Source organism: Simochromis diagramma, unplaced genomic scaffold, assembly GCF_900408965.1.
Source record: "Simochromis diagramma unplaced genomic scaffold, fSimDia1.1 OVJJ01000753.1, whole genome shotgun sequence".
Lineage (NCBI taxonomy): Eukaryota > Metazoa > Chordata > Actinopteri > Cichliformes > Cichlidae > Simochromis > Simochromis diagramma.
Genome location: NW_024387523.1, coordinates 19,372,338 through 19,392,244, shown reverse-complemented (window position 1 = coordinate 19,392,244; position 19,907 = coordinate 19,372,338). Strand labels below are relative to the sequence as shown.

At 39.2% G+C, this 19,907-nt stretch overlaps 1 long non-coding RNA gene across 1 annotated transcript; it reads right to left on the bottom strand.

Annotated features, from left to right (window-relative positions):
- Positions 1-4,375: 4,375 nt before the first annotated feature.
- On the bottom strand, positions 4,376-5,408 carry LOC120727209. The gene is made up of 3 exons (XR_005694458.1): positions 5,321-5,408; positions 4,825-4,977; positions 4,376-4,454 (listed from the first exon to the last, which is right to left on the bottom strand). It is a non-coding gene; the product is annotated as an uncharacterized LOC120727209 (long non-coding RNA).
- Positions 5,409-19,907: the final 14,499 nt, after the last annotated feature.

Genomic DNA, 19,907 nt, shown 5'->3' with positions numbered 1-19,907 from the left:
TGTGGCTTACTGATTCTCTTGGAGTGTGTTCAGCATAATATTATTAGCCATTAATTGGAAGAGGTGTATTGTTGATTTGTCTCCTATTCTAATGTATGGCAAATTATAATGGCTGTTTGTTAGCCATTTGTATACTCTCTCTCTCTCCCTCTCACTATATAAAATATTTATATGAATATATTATAGCGCTTTTCTACTCTCCCGGAGTACTCAAAGCGCTCTATACAACATGCATCAGCATTCACGCTCAGATGGATGCACTGGAGAGCAACTGGGGGTTAATATCTTGCCCAAGGATATTTGACATGCAGACTAGGGGGAGCCAGGGATCGAATCACCAACCGCCCCTAGGGGGCGCTAGGGGCAGAGGAAGTGTTAGCCCAGGGCACCAAACAGGCCAGGACCGCCCCTGCCTTAAATAATAATTAAAAAAAAAAAAAAGACCTAACGCAGGAGCTGAGACACGCATCTGGGCCTTCAGTTGATCTATTATTATTTTGGAGAGATACCAGTGGCCTTTTGTTTTAAAAGAGATAAATTGTTACTCTCTTGTCAAAGGCTTCCTCTCCTTGTATTCTTCAAGTAAAATCCATTGTTTTCCGCTTGTAATCCTCCTCTAGTCATACCCAAAGTAATACCAATTCCATATCCTTCACAATATCAAACAATAAAAGCACTTTGGCCTTGCCAGTCTGTTGACCACACATAAATCTTTACAACAAAAAATAATCTTAGTATAATGTGTGTTTTCCCCACTGGTAGAAAAAGTTAAAAGAAAAGTGCATTAAAACTTGCATTAAATCATTCGTCAAGTCAAGCTGTTTCAGTCAACTTTTCTCTCTGTAAATAACCAAAGTAGCACATGGAAAACCTTTTCAAGCTCAGAATCAAGACGACACTTCAAGGTTTAGAAAGGCTGTTGCTGTAAAATGTGGTTCACACTATTTTTTTATTCATTAAAAGTCCTTTCATTTTGAGTCATATATTTTTTGTACATAAAAAAATTATCTATCCAGTGTTGAATCTGTGTAGAGTTGTATAGTGTCAGGGAAGAAGCCTCATCCAGCGTGTGAGGTTGAGAAATATTGGCGAGATATGGTTCAATTAGAAAAAATGAACAGAATGGAACCCCATCTGTGAAAGGGATTAGAGCAGGACCTGCCAGAGCCTAGACGCTGGTGGTGGAGAAACAAAACAAACAAGCTTTATTATTTGGCACATTCAGTATCATACAGAATATAATGTGTAGTGAAGCGTTCTTGTGTCCGTGCTGCAGACACGTTGCAGACAAATCCGCGTCACTCCAGGACTTTTTGGTTAGCGTGAGGTGTCTAAGCCAGAACCCTTACTAGATACTGTGTGGCAATTGAACTTGTAACTCTCGCTCCAAAGACGTGTAGCCTTACCACTACACTATCCAGCTGCTCAAGGTGGTGGCTTGAATGGAGCTTGAGGATGAGAGGTGGAGATGGGGAGGATGTGGGTTGCACAACGGCGTCTATGATGGAAAAGACAGATGCGCAGAGAAATTTAAAGTATGTGGCATGAGTGCTGATTGGCCTGGAGAAGGCCAGGAGAAGGTGATTGGACTAGACCAGTGATGACACAAACAGCTTGAAAGCATGGAAAAGTATAAGTGATAAAGTTTAGATTTAGCTGGCAGTACCTGAGAGCGGACAGATGTGAGACCATAGAACTTCCTTATTGAACTTACGTGTAAGCTTCATTTGAGCTCAGCTCAATGCACAGGGCTCTGGTGCCAGTCTCTTGGAGGGGGGCTGGAATCCTTAGGATCTAATCTCTGCTTTTTGTCAATATGGTTCTGTTGCCTTCATGAGGTGATGCCCTCCAGCTTGCAACGGAGTGGTTCACAGCTGGTGTGTAAAGGGGTTGGGATGAATTGAAGTTATCTCTTCCAAGTCTGAGGCCATGGTTCTCAGGAGGAAAAGGATGGATTGCCCACAGGGTCAGGGATGAGTTGTTGCCTGAAGTGGAGAAGTTAAAAAATCTTGGAATCTTCATCAGTGACAGGACAGTGGGGCGGTAGACTGAAGATAGATTGGGGTCATATCTGCAGTGATCCTGACACTTTACCAGTGTTTTGTGGTGAAGAGTGAACTGAGCATAAAAGTCAAGCTGCCAGTTTATAATTGATATACGTTCCTACCCTCATCTATTGTCATAAGCTCTTGATAATGACTAAAGGAATAAGATCATGGATACAAACTTCATGATTCTGCACTGAAAAAAATATGTTGTTGGATTTACTTAATTCAATGGTGGACATTTGTTGCACACAGATGTTTTGCTTTGGCAGCAACTTAAACAATTGAGTTAAATTAACACAATTTATTCATGTTCAATAAACCTGTGCAATTTGTGTTGATAAAATGTGACTTAAACATGTTTTGATGAAGTAATTTGAGCTCTTGGAATATTTTAATCCTTCACAATTTTTTCACTTTATCCCAACACCATTCAATAACTTTTACCCAATACTACTTGGTCACTTAAATACTACATGTTATCTTCAAATTACATTTTGCTATTATATTCTAGTATCAAATACACAATTTTCAAATAGAGGCCTTATAACAGATTGTATTGTTCTCTTCCAAGATGGTTGCTGGCATCCACCAGTAACCTTTAAAAACAAAATGTCTAATTTCACTGCATTGACAGTAGGTAAAGAATTAAACTGACATTACTCCTCCACTGAATCTATATAAATCAACAGTTAAATAATGTCAGTTCTTCCGTGTTCTCTGGAATCAATCACAGCAAAGAAATTAGACTGTTTCTTTTGAAAAATGTTACAGGACAATACAAAACATTCTATTTAAGGCCTCTGACGTCAAGATTCAGTTAAACAACAATTATAACTAAACAATTTGAGGAAATGTTAGTTTCCATTAACATTAAATTAGGTTAATGAATTGGCAAACACCTTCCTATTAACATTACCCATTTTACCCCAATAACTAAAGAAATTAGCACTTGCAGGTCAAAAACTTTATTCAAGAGACGCAAAAATAACATTGATACAGTGACTGTCAAAAATTACAGCACTGATCATACTGTGACATCTTGGTTCAAAACAGCACACTTAGAAATATTCAACGTTCTTTACTTCAACTGAATGAAACTGAAAATACCATTTCACACGACCCATATGGGATATTTAGACTGTATAACTGTTCACGCTACATCTCTTCACTAGTAAAAGAAAGAAAAAATACAAACATAAATTGAAAAATGCTGCCAAACAGACAAACAGAGAACTTGTACAGAGCAAAAGGAAAAACAAACAACAACAACAAAAACAGCTTGTCCTCATGGCAGTTGCAGAGTATATAAAAATGAACCCTGCGATCTGTTCCTGGAATTGAGCTTCAAAAATGCAGCAGAACAAGTGTGAGATTTAAATGTCCTCTCACCTAGAGCTGATCACCTTGCATGCATAACAGTGAGCTTTCCTTGCAGGAGCAGTTTTGTCTTAGTTGTGAGCTTTTCTTGAGAGCTGAGTTGCATCCAACTCCATTACCACCCATTGAATCACCTCAAAAGTGTAGCAGAGCTGTGATGGGTAACTCATATTGAAGGAATAAAAAAGGTCCAAACAGCATGGCTACTGCAAAGGTCACGTTATCCAGATCTTGAAGAACTACTATACCCTCGATGATGATGCCAACATCAGAAAAGTCATTGCCTGGCGCATCTCTGGAGACAGATGTTCATTGTGGTTTTCTCAATCTGTGCAGTGGCCTCAGTCAAGTCCTGGTTAAACACAAAACATTTTTTTAAGATTCCCTTTTAAACTCATCTCTTTTGAATCTACCAGTTCTAATGTTAGAGTAATTTAAACCATAGTAAATAGCTATAGCCAAAGAGTGGCCTGCCATGCTGCCATTCATGGTCTAACAGAGTTTCTAAGAGAGAGTGAAAAACATAATAATTTCAAATGCTTTACATTAGTTTTTGTTAGAAAGACACCGGCCTATCAGAAATCCAGGTTATGTCACTCAGAAGATGTTAGAATTTAGACTTTCAGCCCCACAATTTGGTTAGCTGTTGGTCAGTTGGTCTTTTTTTTTTTTTTTTCCAAACAAAAGCTAATGTAAATATTGGGGGGATTTTTCTTTGTTCACTAGAATGACAAATTTAAAGTTTTTTCACACTGATGTGACCACTAATACAGAGGTAGGGGTGGGGCCTCAAGGGCCGGCGGCCGAGTTCACTACTAGGCCTCATGTGAACTTCAAATTATTAAAGAGGACTACTGGTCCTAACCAGTCCAATGAGGATCAAGTGGATAACTAAATGCATTTTTAAATGTTGCAAAGCCACAATCTACTCATAAAACACTCACCATGAACTGCACCAAGATGTTGCAATTGTCTTTCACACAGATGCGGAGCACTTTGATGAGACTCCCTTTGAGCATTAATGTCATCCTAAAGTATTATAACAAAGAAAACAGAGATTTGTGAACTTTTCAGTAGCACAGAAGAAAATGATCCCAGACAAAAACTTGACTTTTTAAACCAGTCAACATGCAACACCAGCATCTACAAAACAATATCAAAAATTCCTGTTTGACATCAACTTTATGGATATATAGTTTCCAGAACATATATTTTTAAAAAAAGATAATTTTTTCTCAGTGGGCCAATAAATGCATGACAAAAAAGAATGGCATCCTTTCAGTGGAATCAGTACTCACAGGTAATAGTTGACTGTTTCAATGGATGCAGCATAAAAATCTTTTACTGACCTAATGCAATACATATACACTTTGTAGTTAAAGAATTTTAAAGTTCTTACTGTCATCATGGCAGCTACATCCTTTAGCTTTGTGCCCTGTTCCCCCGATCACTTTGCAAACACTTTCAGCAGACTGTCAGAGAGAAACTCAGCTCCGTCAGAAACCTTGACTGTAAAGGCATGGTTGGGATGCACTGGAATGCTGCATTTTATCTGAAATAACATTTTGAAATTTTGAAATAACAGCAGGCACTGTGCTTGGTTAATCAGTAATGTTTTGTTGAATAAAAACTGTGTTTCCAGATCTTATGGGATTAAAAAAAATCCAAAGATGTTTGTTTCTGATTTGCAACCCAAGAACCCACAAGTTACAACCTCATTTTAGTTCAAGTGTGCATTAATGTGAGTCCAGTAATCACCTTTCTGACAATACATACAGGTATAAGTTAAACCTATGGCGTGGTCTATTTGTGTATGCATGCACCTAATAATTATACAAAACCTATTATAATTAAGTTACAGAAACCTTAAGCGAAAATAGAATATACTTTCTTACCATAACACCTTGAACCCACAATCCATCAGCTGACTCCTAGTGAAATGCAGAATAGATGTGGTCTCTCAATGTGCAGCAAAAAAAACAAAAAGAAAAGGACAGCAGGTGAGGGCAGGAGGGGTAGGGATGTAAGCTAGCATAATGCCGTTAATGATATTAGCTAAAGCTGTTCAATGTCCAAAATCTCACTAACACCACGGTGCAGTAAATACACAATGTAACTGAAGAGTCAGTTGGCAAATCTATTCACACAGAAAACCAAATTATGTTATGAGTGCCTCGTAATTAGGTTTAATGTGATATTACGGCTCTTGTGCCAAAGACAAATTCAAATGAAAAAGCGCCAATTCTTTGACAACAGATAAAACAGCAAATAAGCTAATGGCTCTTTTTTAGCATGTTACATGGCGACACTCTAGACGTTTAACTACATTTGGCTGAAATATGGTAAATATTAATACAAAAAATCAAGACATACCAAAAACATAGAGTTGGCTGCTCGACTTGACTGAGATGGATGCCTTTTTTGAACCACGATCCAAAGCCCGCGAGATGAAATCACGCGTGGTTTCACGAGATTTAATGTTGCTATCTTATTGACTTACTTCACCTGAACATGATATGAACAATTTAATACACCCTTTCTGCATATCATGTAGTTTTTACACTATATAGTTACATTTATCTTTAAAACATGAGGTAATTGTGTTAAATACATGCAAGATGCTTACATAAATCCAAGAGATGGCCAGTCCCTTTTTTTCAGTGTGAGCCTGGTTCTGCTGAAGGTTTCTTCCTGTTAAAAGGGAGTTTTTCCTTCCTACTGTCGCCAAAGTGCTTGCTCATAGGGGGTCAAATGATTGTTGTTGTTGTTTTTCTCTGTATGTATTATTGTAAGGTCTACCTTACAATATAAAGTGTCTTGAGGTGACTGTTGTTATGATTTGGCGCTATATAAATAAAATTGAATTGAATTGAATTGAATTGAATGATTTCAGTTACTTGGGAGGATCTCAGAGTAGAGCCACTACTTCTCTACATGAAAAGTAGCCAATTGACATGGTTAGACATTTGACTAGAATATCTGCTGGAGAGATTATTGCCTGGCCCAGGAATGCGTCTATGTTCTATGTGTGCTGGAGTAGGTGGCTGGGGAAAGGGAAACCCAGGCTTCTCTGCTAAGGCTTCCTGCAACCCAGTCACAGAATAGTGGTAAAACATGAATGGATGGATGGATGATTGAAAAAAAAGCACATTTACTGTGGCTTGCCAACATTGTGATTGCACGCCTAAAATTGTAGCACCGATGTAACTTCTCAATATTAAGTTTTTTTGGATATTCGAGGCACTTGAATGCGTGTTTTTTCACATGCTCACAAATCCTACAAAGCAAGGGCAGCCAGACATATGTCTGAGCAAATATTCTTTTGCTAAAGTGAAATTTCTTCTCTATATGCATCACAAATGACCAGCTGAAAAGGAAAAAAAGCTGAGCTGGGACACTAAGCTGCAGCTCTAACACGATCCACTGGGGGTGAGATAAATGGTAAAATGGTAATTGGCCTGTATTTGTATGGCGCTTTACTTGGTCCTAAGGACCCCAAAGCGCTTTACACTATACACAATCATCCACCCATTCACACACACATTCACACACTCTTTCATGTGTTGTCCCCTTAGAGGGAAAAAAAATCCCACCAACATCAAACTTTCCACAGATAATTGCTAGTTTGTTTTCCAAGCTTGCCTACTATGTTAAACGATTTCCACATTTGCAGTATTAAAAAAAATCAGCAAGCTGTCCTCAGAAATTACATGCTCAGATATTAGTTTTTCTGCACTTAAAGAAAGTGCATCTAGGATGTAAAATTTCACAGATGAACTTTAAAGTTCCTTTATTTTCTAGAAATGAGTGACTGAACAAATGTGATTTGTAGAAAACAAACTTGGCTACTCCAGCTGATGGCAGATAGATATACAGGAACATGCAATGGCTGCAATCTGTCGCTTACAAAACCATAGTGAAAGTACTGAGCTAAACCTCTATCTTTCTATATCCCAGTTACTGATATGATTATTTATGTTATAGTATTGTTGATATCTTTAATCATTTTAGAGGTCCAGCTTCTTGGGAGGCCAATCCATGACTGATAGTGTTCCATTGTGTCCATTCTGTACACTGTCTGCATGGGCAGTGTTTGTATTTTTAGGATCATTGTTATGCTGAAAAATGAAGCCATTCCCAATCGGATGCTTACAGTTCTTAATGCTTCTATTACTGTTGAGACTACGTTGAAGATCTTATACATCAACTCCGGTTGTTCCATCGTTCCCTGGTAAGAATTGCATCTGTATTTTCTCCTGCTTCTTTTTTCTGCAGTCGTCTGCTCCTTGTCAGCTACTACTGTGTCTAGTTGGTTGGTCAGCAGCTGCTTCTCTGTCTGGAACTCTGATGTTAGCAGCTCCTTTATTTGCACCTCAACCATCCAAGGCCTCATGATGTCGAAGGTTAACCCGAGAGAACACTGATTTAAGGTTGGATAACCCACGAGCCGGAGGTGACACGGGAGCAGATATGACCAGGTAATCATCAAGAAGATGGATTAAATATAGTAGCTTATGGTTGTCGGATAGAACCTAACACAGGCTTCAGCTTCACCAGTCAACTGGATGTGCTACTTGTAAAAGTCATTCCCACCGAATCACTGAGGAAGATCAAATATGATAGTCATGTAGTTGTCACGTTCGTGTCTTCAGGAGGGAAAAGCAGTGTAAAAGAGATCTCCATACAGTAAAATGCCTAACTCCAGAAGAGTGAGCTCATTAGCCTGACATGAGACCGAACCATGGAATATGATAAGACCCACGTGGCTGTCAATCACTCTGAGTGGTGCGGGCTGGTTAAGTGGTGGAAGAATGAGCTCTATCCATTTACCAGCAATGCAAAACAAAGATGAGCGCATACTGGGGGAGGTTTTTATCCGTTGGGTTGGAAGGAGGAATTGATGTAGCCAGCAAAAACTGAGCAGTATTTGATTGGAAAGAAGGGGCCTAAGCTATAAAACTTTGCCACATGCAGCTTGAAGCTGATGTGAGGAGGAAAAGATTCTAAGTTAGATGAATGTATAGCTGGATATGCAGTTGTAAGAATGTTAGCTTAAGTATCGTGTAGAAGAGGAGCTGAAGTGAGACAAACTGGTGCCAGGTGCAGAGGACTGTAATGGAAGAGCAGCTGAGAATGGAACTGAAATAACCCTTCAAAGAATGCATGATATGGTGGTTGGAAGCAACTGTGTGGAGTGATGGATGGATTTTGAGAGGCTGATGGCTCGAAGGAACAAGAGCTTCTTCTTCTGATGCTTGAGTTTGTCACTGCTGCCTGTTGCTGTTTGGTGGGCAGAACTGCAAGGTGTGGGGTAGCTATGCTGTTGCGGGCGGGGTCTGATAGGAAAAGGATTATTTTTGAACAGAATCAATTTTTGGGGATTTACTTACCTTGATGATTGATTATGCATCATGAAGCTTAACCAATCCTTTATATATAAATTTTCAAGCAAGGTATAGCCAACTAAAATATGTCTAAAATATGAGGGTCCTCCTGCAATAAGAAACATTTTTTGACCAAAAAAAAGACTCACCTGTTTCTTCAGGTTCTGGTACAGTATCAGGAATGTTAGTATGTACTGTAGTAGTGTGGCAGCTAAGCCTGAGTCACAGGTTTGATCTGTTTGGCCTGGGAGCAGGAACTTTTGGGGGAGGAATCTTCCTTCCTTTCTTGTCTGAGACATGTTGCTGCCAAATTAAAACTAATCTTATTTCTTAAAGTGGTACATTTTCCCAGTTCAAAAATATGTTTTATTTTCTGCTGTGAAGGAAATATAATTCTACGGAAATTGCAGAAGAAAAAAAAAATTACAGCGACATTCATGGAATTGGATTTGTATCTATTTTCTGCTGGGACTTTTACCAAACAGGTGTAGATTCGGCTCTACAGTCATGTATTAGGTTACAATATAGGCCATTTTTTAGCCATCTAGATAAAGACTTATTTCCTTGCAATTTCTCTCATTGTTAATTTTAAATGAACTGAATTATATCCTGCCTCCATTTCATCTGGTCAGAATAAAATTGGTTTTGAAGAAAATGTTAATAGAATATCCCAGCATATGAAGGATATCAGAAAGAAAAATTGCCATGAGGGTTAGAGAACTGTTTGTAGACAAGCAACACAGGTTTGTAGAAAAAGAAAGTCCTCAAAAGTTTGTTGTTATTTTTTTGCACTTTTCTAGTACTATTATGCTATTTCTACTTTTATTATACCATTACACACAGTTGGTGCATGGTAATGTGACGTTTCTATGAACAAGTTTGTACTGTCACAAGAAAACAGCTAAACAGCATTCTGAATTTGGGGATTTAAAAAAAATCAAATGTAAAATATGTATCATCAAAGGTTGTTTGTCTGACATCATTCTCATTGTGATGGCAAGCCACACATGGTAAGCGCCACACCTTCCCACCATTTGATTCACTTTACTTTACTTTGCAGTCACTGCTTTAAATATTGTCAAATATTGTCTCTTTATTAGATTTTTTTTTATTACACCTTCCAATGTTTATATGGCGTGCACAGATTAACACTGCAAGGTCAAAGTTCTGTTTTATGTTATATTAATACATCTTTCTTTGTTTGAGCTACCTGAGGTTTGGCTTCTCTTTCCTGTCTAGCAAAGGGTTGGGAGAGCTGAAGTACCATTGACAGCCTAATTGGATGAAACTACATGCTTCATTACCTGGGGGATGTTTCAAGTTTGTTTAATTGTTTTGTATTAGTTGGTTATATGGCAGCTATTTTGTTTTCCCCCGTGTGTGTCATTTGGTTTAGCTAAACCAGTATTTAAAGTGAACACCTTTCCTCCATTCACCTTCTTTTATATCCCATGCATTGCTATACAGCAACTGCTTGCCATTTACTTTCTCTTTTTTCTTTCCTTTCACCCTTCCAGGGTGACTGTAGCTCAGGTGGTAGAGTAGGTCAGCTACTGATTGGAATGTTGGTGGTTCGATCCCTGGCTCCCCCTAGTATGCATACCAAATATCCTTGGCGAAAATACTAATCCACAGTTGCTCTCTGATGCATCCATCGGCCTGTGTGTGTGTGTGTGATTGTCTGCTAAATAGCAATGATTATGCATCAAGAAGCTTAATCAATCCTTTATATATAAATTTTCAAGCAATGTATAGCCAACTAAAATATGTCTAAAATATGAGGGTCCTCCTGCAATAAGAAACATTTTTTGACACAAAAAAAAAGACTCACCTGTTTCTTCAGGTTCTGGTACAGTGTCAGGAATGTATAGCAGAAAATATATAGAGCGCTTTGAGTACTCTGGGAGAGTAGAAAGGTGCTATATAAGAATCAGTCCATTTCTCACTAATTATTGTAGATGACTGTCTGCCATAGGTTATTTTTAAGGGAGTTCTTCTTCTTGTTAACAGGAGATCTTCAGATGTTTGAGGTTTTCTTTTCAACACTGTAAGATCTTTATCTAAAGCACCTTTTGAAGATTGTTGTGAATTGAATCTTATAATTCAATTTTATTTATATACTGCCAGTTCACAGCAACAGTTGCCAACAGCTGAAAACCCCAATAATCACACAACCACCTATGAGTAAGCACCTGGAGACAGTGAGAAGGAAAATCTCCCTTTTAACAGGAAGAAACCTCCAGCAAATCCAGGCTCAGGGAGGAGCAACCATCTGATGTGACCAGTTAGTGATGAGAAAAAGGAGACAGGATGGAAAACACACTGAAAGAGAATCATGGATTGATAATAACTTCTAACTTTCTTTCTGTTATCAATTTTTGCGTTAACATAGTTGAAATGACTAATATTATTATTCCCCCAGCACTGATCTCAGGTTTGGGCAAAAGTTTAGAAAAGACAATGACCTGAAGCATACCACAATGAAAACACAGGATTGGCTTTGAAGGAACTCTGTGGAAGTCTTTGAGATGAGATGATGATGATGATGATGATGGGGTAGCCTTTATTTGTCAGTTGCAGTTGCCCACAACCGAGATACAATACAATACACAAACATCACATTGGGGAGACAGGTCAGGCTAGGTTAGTAGCTAAACCGCTATTTGAAACACACTATCAAAGGAAAGTTGAAACAGCTTGTAGAATTATTCCCAGTAAAATCTGAAACTGTCATTGGTGCTATAATGAAGCACAACATTTATGGTCTGAATATTTATGAAAACTGGGTATTTATATTTCAGTCATATAAACAAAGTAAAAATCACTGTGGAGTTTAGTGTATTTATTGATAAGAGACAAGTGGAATCCGATCTCATTTTAAGATGAGTGGAGTTTAAAGCATAACAAAAGGTGTAAAACGTTTCTGAGTGTGCTATATTTTAGCATTCTGAATGGAACACCTCAGTCAAGCAGACAGAACAAAAGCTTATAATTGCAATTCTGGTTAGAATTAAGTGTAACCAGTGTGATGTGCCTCAATGACACATATTTTACTATTCCCTGAAGACAGGGTTTTGAAATTTCCTTTCCTGGACACGCTCAATGGTAACACTGGTTTGCCCTCACTGATTAGAGGTCCTCAAATGACAGTGGAGGTGATTTGGACTGGAGGTGGCCCTGCTGCAATTGACATCCTACCAGAACAAATGAACAGATATGCAATTTGTAGCTCTGTTATAATGGCTACTCATTACACATATTGTGAGGATCACTTGAAATGCAAAATGGGGAACAAATACACATGTTCACTGCTGAAAAGGAGCTTGGTCATCATAGCATGGTTTACGAATTTTATGATTTTTATTCACTGATTTTTCTGCACTTGGATAGCCAGGAATGTGCTTAATGTTTCAGTGCAAATTAGGATAGCTTTTTCTTATTTTCCAATCTTCTAAGGCAAAATGAATGTTATTTCCTCCGTCACTTTTTTTTTCTAAAGTAAACCTCACAGTCTGGTGTTTGCATGGACCGTAAAGGAAGATGTGTTGTGAGTATTTTAACAAGGTCACATTTGCATCCCTATAAATACATACACTCACTGATCATATTTACTGAACCTGAAATATTACTGCAATAATAGTATTATCTTTAAAAGGAGACAACATCCTCAGTGAATAACAAGTTAAAAGTAGATTTATGTGTGATATGTGATAGGACTAAGTGTGGATGATCAGCCACAAACAGTATATTACTTAAATAATTTTAATTTAAATAACACATCAAATCAAATCAAATCAAATCACTTTTATTGTCACATCACATGTGCAGGTACATTGGTACAGCACATGTGAGTGAAATTCTTGTGTGCGAGCTTCACAAGCAACAGAGTTGTGCAAAATACAATAATGTAAACAAGCTAAATACAAGAATGGCTACATCTGAAACTAATAAATATATGTACAATATATAATAGTATATGGGAAGACTGTAAAGACTCCCCAATCATGTCCTTTAAGGTATGTATGACATCCTTGCATCCTTGATTTGGTTTTCATGCCCTTTGTGGTATCTGAGTTTGACATGGATAAGAAATTTGACAAAAATGAATATACAAGTTGGACTTTTCTATCATTTTAGTTTTGTTATTATGGAATTCTGAGAAATGTGGAACATGTACTTGGAAATATTTTACCTGAAAATCTTGGTCCTCCTCTTCGTCCAGTATTTCCACCGTCCATCCTCTGCCCATGTTTACCCCCTCTTAGTCTTGCCCTCTAATTTTGTCTCCAAGCATTTAATTAATTTAATTAATTGATTTGATTTGCATTTAATTATCCAGATGTTATCAGATGTACTTAAAATATCTTGCTCAAATTAAAAGTATCATACATTTTACATTTCACTAACCCAGTTGAGTGGAACCAGTTGACATAACTGGGTGGAGTAAATACAACATTTTATTTCTTAGATTGTACTGGGATTCTCCTCCTTGTTTTTTGGTATATAAACTTATCTGCCTTCACAATCTCAACAGCATTTTACTTTTACACTTAACTGTAACACATCTTTTTTTTTTTACTGTCCTAATCTCTACATCCACAAAGACAGTGTGACTCTGACCTTCTCCAAGTGTTTCTAGGATGACTGTGATATGAGCTCACTTGTGTCGGTGATTCAGGGAGAATCATGTTCTTGGTTGGGTGGTTACCTTGAGTTTAGCCACAATCTTTATCCTCAACTGAGTACATACATCTGTCATTGCAGGTGGATGTCCATTATCTTGTCTACCAACATAGGCTCATTACATCCATAATGCTCCTTACTGTTCCTATTGTGCTAATCTCCATCTTCAGTAGTAGCTGTCTTATATTTATCTTACTGCACTTGGGTTTTTCCTCATTCATGGTTAAGCCAACCTTAACATTATTTATTCATTCACAGCTTTTGGGGTGGAAACATTATACTTTGAGTTGCAAAAAGAAAACTGGGGAGTTATTGTTTGTTTGTTTGTACTCATTTATTGATTTATTGTTGAAGTTAAATAAAGCTCCTCAGTACACAATAAGAACTAGTTGGCTGACAGGTACTAAGGGCCTTAATAATCCAAAAGACAGCGGTAAGATGCTTACCTGATAATTACCTTTGTGTTGTGGGAATATCTGTCTTTTCAAGCTTCAAATGTTTGACTTTTACTTCTGGGACCACTCTCAGGTGCATTGGGGCCATACTGCTTCCCCCCCCCCTTTCTTTTGTTTTATTTTTCGATTTCATCAAATTTCATGTTCCATTCAAAAAAAGTTGGAAAAGCAAAATAACATATTACTGCAACAACCCCAGATAGCAAGACGACATTGAATTGATGTTGATTTTTCATCTGATCCGTCGTTATGGTCAGGGTTGAAATGCCACTGATGTAACAACATTGAAATACTGTGGTAAACCGACGGTTTTACTATAGGGACGTTGAAATGATGTTGATTTACCGTTGGTTTTTTGTCATTGATATTTGATCTATTTGTAGTCGACCAGGTGACAACAACGTCGAGAAAACGTCTATTTATAATTGACCATCATTCGGCGCCGGTCACCATCAAAAAGCCATCGATTTGTAGTTGAGCGTTAAATTGCATTGCAACTGAGCGGGTATAAAGTACCGGAGAAAGTAGATTTATTGTTTTTTTGTTATCAATGACTTTGGTCTAGTTCACCAGCTTTAAAAAAATCGTGTCGACGTGCAATTTATGTATAGTTGACCGAAAAATTAAAGCAGCGATCAATTGGACTATTCCGCAGCACCCCTCTCACAGTGGTACAACCCTCCAGATAACCATTGTCTTGTACAGTAGAGCGGGACATTCAATTTACTCTCAGCGGAATTGACCGGAGAAGGCACCGGTTCTGACATAAACAGTAGTAACCAGACCGAAAAGCAGCGCACTGCTCGAAATGCGGCCCTCAAATGCATCCTTCATTTCCCTGAATTTTAAGGCTGTGGCAGTGTAGACTTCGTGGCCCAACATATCCCAGAATGCATAGCGCGGCGGTGGGTGTGGATAATTTTGCCGAAAAAAAAACGGCAGATGAGGGGCGCCCGAAGAGTAAACTTTAAGTAAGTACTGAATATTATGTCACTTATTTATGTGCAAATGTTTAATAACGAAGAACATTAAAACATTACTGTTGGCCACATGTCGGCAAAGTTATGTGACATTAGTGACGTTTGTACTAACTTGGTTTTAAAGCCTTTACTTTAAAATATACGCCGTTCAATAGCTGAGCTTAATCTTACAGAGAATTATCAAAGCTCATGTAGAAACAAACAAACAAATGAACAAAAGATTTTCTCCTTCATTTCTGTCAAACAAAGCTGTATGAAACGTTTCCAGCTGTTAGTATCATGGTTGCTAGGCAACCTGGGCAGCGCAACGGAGGCTAGACCATCCCATTTCACAAGCCTCGCACTTCCGGCCTTAGCTGTCTTTGAGTACGCGGCCCTTGAGGATCGTTGAGGCTGCGTACTTTAAGGCTGCAGACCCTGAATTGGGATACAGCCTTACTCTCAGCGGAATTGACCGGATAAGGCATCAGTTCATGCACTGCACTGGCCTGCACCACGATTAGTATAAGGTAAGAATAGGGATGGGTACCAGTATCCGGTGCCATTATGGCACCGGTTCTGACATAAACGGTAGTAACCAGACTGAAAAGCAGCGCACATTTCGGTGCTTTATTTCGGTGCTTTTTTCCCCTGAGATGTCACACACTTTAAAATTTAGCCAATCATTTTACCTTTCCAAGGATAGTAGGCGGGCCCAGGTACGTACGTTCTTTTAGAGCAGAGCTACAGATTAAAAATGCCCAAGGCGAAGCGGTCAAAAGTCTGGCTGTACTTCGCAGCAAAAGATGCAAACTCAGCAGCCTGCAACAAGTGCTTTAAGCTGATACTGTGATACTGTGCAAAGGAGGTAACACCTCGACTCTGATGAAACACCTGGCGACGCATAGCGTTTTTTTAAAAGCCGAGAAATGCACCGTATTTGATAGCTTGCTGCAAGAGCTCACACCGAGCACATCTACTGCGGGTGTGGTGCCTGTTATCGACCCGGAGTTAGCAACATCCCCCAAGAACCCAAAGATTAGAGTCCTGGCCCCTAGCCCTGCCAGTGTAGCAGAAATGATGACGGATGATGATGGCAGCAGCAGCCGTTCTTCTCTGGGTGAGTCCCTTAATGTTGTTCGTGTGTAATTTACGTTGAGTAGGCTAACCACGTTATTACATTAATGCATATAAGATGAACTAGCAAACACCGTCGTAGTTACATGCGGCTGTCTTCTTGTTTGATGGCAGATACTCCCTTCACCCTGGCCAAAAAGGCTAAAATGACCAAAGAAAAAGTGGGAAACAGCTAAACATGAGAGGTTTTTGGATAAAGTTTGTGTTTTTTTCCATTGTTTAAACACTGCTTCCAGCCAAGAGTGATGCCATAAATCCCCTATAGCTGCAGAAAAGGCTAACATTGTTATCTTTTTTACAAAAAAAACCGCTAAACATGAGAGGTTTTTGGACAAAGTTTGTGTTCTCCATTCTTTTTTTTTCTTTTTTTTTTGTGTCCCGTTTGGATCTTTAGCCATCAGAATTGTTGTCTTAAGGCCAAGATAGATGCCAAGCGGATTTATTTTACCAAGTGGATCATCATGGCCTTGCCATATTGGTCCATTTGATTGACCTTTATTATAATTATGAATTTATTTTATTTTCAGTTGCTACAAACGGGACAGACATGACTGGGGGATAGGACAGGGAGAAAGAATGAAAGAAAGAGAGGGAGAGAAAGAAAACCAAAGGGGAGAAGAGATGGTGAGAAGGGGGGGAAGAAAGAAAAAACAAACAAACAAAAAACAAACAAAAAACAAAACACCTGGGTCACCTGTATGGAGAAAAAAAAACAGAAGAGAAAGCAAACAACAAAGAGCAACATAATAAAAAAAAACGGCACCATCACAATAAACTAGCTAGCAGTAGATATCAGTAGATACTAAATAATAAACGATATTGTGCAGCACGCAAGATAGACAGCGCACAATGTGCTTCGAGGCAGCAGCCAAGAAAGCTGTAGTCCGCGTCTGTGAATACCCGTGTGTACACCTGTGTGCATACCTGTGTGGATCAGCATGCTTGCATTCCAAAGGTTTCTGCATGTAACGATCTGCTAGGGAGTGTGGGGAGCCACAGCCCCGTCCTCCAGGGTATGAAGCAGGTATGGAGGAGATCAAAACTCCAGACATCCAGAGGCCCCCAGAACACAAGAGACCAAGGAAGACCAACAGAGGGGCAGCCGCGCCACTGTCCCAGTAAGAGCTGAGGAGAGTCCCAGATGAGGGCTCACTCAGCAGCCGCGGAGCAGAAGCCAGGGGGAGTTGCAGTGACGCGCCCGTGAGCTCCGCCGGCAGCCAGCTGTGCCTGAGTGACCGAGCCCCAGGCCGAGAGGCCGGGGGCACCCCACCTCCGAAGTGGCCCGAGCGAGCCCCAGGCTCCAGGCCCCGATAAGCGGCCGCCAAGGAGTGAGCCGGTGTGTACCCAGACGCCCACCCCCAGACACTGTTCTCCATTCTTTAAGCACCGGTTCGAGCACCGTTTAAGCACCGGCACAGTTTCAAAAGTACCGGTAAGTCTATCAACAAAGAAAACATTTTCGTTTCATACTTTTCCGTTATATTCCCTTACAAAGCTAGCCTAACGCTTCGAGGGCCGTCGCCTCGGCGCTTGACCCAGACTTTCGCTCTGTGGTTGCTTTTTAGCATAGTACTACAGAAATTTGTAAATCTGTGATATATGATTGATAAACATAAAGGTAACTGTATAAATGTGTTCAATGACTTTGTTACTTTTAATGATTGGAGAGCACCCGCTTCAATTCGCACTCAATTCAAACTTTACGTTGCACGCTCACCTAACTTTACGTTGCACGCTCACCTAACTTGCGTTTGCACCTTTTGTCCACACGTAAACTGCGTTTTCGTTAACTGAAAACTGAGAACTGATATTGTCGAAAACTCCGTTTTAGCATTTACTTGTGGACGAGGAAAACGGAGTTGCCTATATACATTTTAAGCTATTATTTATTATTTAGTTCAGTCAATAGATCAAATTTTGTAGTGACTATGAAATATATTGTAATTATCTGTTTCCTGTTTATCCTAAACAGGGCAAAAAAGACTCCAAATTAAAAAAAAAAGATAAAAATGAAAGACTGGTGCATTGTGCAGTTCAGCACTGGTGGTACAGAAATAGTCCCTAGTTCATGGATAAATGGGGAGAAATTGTCATGGCCTCCATATCCTCCGCAAGACACATTCAGGATCAACACCGCAGTAAAGAGGAGAGTTCATCCTGGTGCAACATTCACAAACATATCTTTGATTGTTCAGAATTTATGATCTTGTTTTTAGTACATATCTGTGATGCTTGCATACTGCAATATCACCACATAATATAGTCCAAAAAGTGGAAGTTTGTAAACTTTTTAAAAATGCAAAGCCGTGTACACTTGTGCACTTCAAAAATTCCTTGTATACTGTACCTTCTTGGACATCTCCGTTTTCTGTGTGTGTTGTTATAAATCAAACTGTAACTTTAGGAAAAAATATGCCAAAAGCACATTTGTAATTATTTTTGACCCTTTTTAACTTCTTTCCTTTAGACCAAATCCCCTGTACACGTATACTGACTCAGAGGATGAGCAGCCCACAAAAAAACGGTTTCCCTAGGCCCCTCGAGTGACAATACCAGGTAATAAAATACTGCCTAGTGTCTGTGTACATATCTGTGCGTGACACAAGGAAACTTTTTTAACAAGTTTTCTGTATTCTTAAATACTTAAAAAAAAATTATCTTTTTCTAAACAGCCCTCACCACTCCGCAGTATTTCCCCCAGCCCGCAGGCATCATAATGCCCCGCCCAGCTTCCGGCACCTTTCGCCACTCCGGCAGAACACACAAAACGACACATCTTTGTGATCTCCCCAGCATGCAGAGTCTGATGTTGAGGCCTCCCTATAGATAGTATGCTTTTAAAATACTTTTAAAGCTGAATCACAATGTCATTGTATTCTTATCTTCAAAACACCAGTTTATACTCCTGAATGTCATCTTGTTGTGATTTGTTTTTCTGTAGATTCCAGAGACTCACTATTACAAGGCAAGTTCGAAAATCTTGGAATTTCAGATTTTACATGGTATAAATGGTAAATGGCCTATATTTGTACAGCGCTTTGAGTCCCTAAGGACCCCCAAGCGCTTTACACATTTACTCATCCACCCATTCACACACAATTCACACACACTGGTGATGGCAAGCTACATATACAAATATCAAATATATGTGACAGGCAAAAACAAACACTTTTAGCAGTTAGAACAACTTATACTTGAATGCAGAATGTTACACCGTCACTTATGGATATATTAGTTTTTCGCCTCTCACTGCTTAAGCCATTAATCTTTCTAGAATTGTTCTTTGTGTCATGGTCGGCTGTGTGGCAGGCAGGCAGGAGTGGTGGACCCAAAATGCAGGACTGTTAGGAAACGAGGTTTCAACTGAAAATGCAGCTTTATTGCTGGAACAAAACTTCAACATAAAATGAAACTCACAAAAGCAAACAAAACTCTAAGCTGAGATGCAGGAGGACTGGAAATCATGAACACACAGCAAGTGAGGGTGAACAGACGTTAACGACGCGACACTGACACAAAGACACACTGGGCTTAAATACACTGAGGGAGTCATCAAGGAATTAGAGACAGAAGGGGGACACAGCTGGGAGAAATAAGACCTAACAAGACAGGGAGAGCAAAGCCGGAACACTGACATCAGACAGGAACAAGAACCTTCAAAGTAAAACAGGAAACAAAACACACTTTACTAAGACACGGACTAGACAGAGAGAGACAGACTTGACACTGACCAAAGCCTACTAAATAATAATCATAATCAAAACAGTATCACTGATAAATCAAATCATAAATCATAATCTAGAAAAAACACCAAAGCATGAAAAACAGAAAGCTGGGTCAACATGACCCAGAACCGTGACAGTA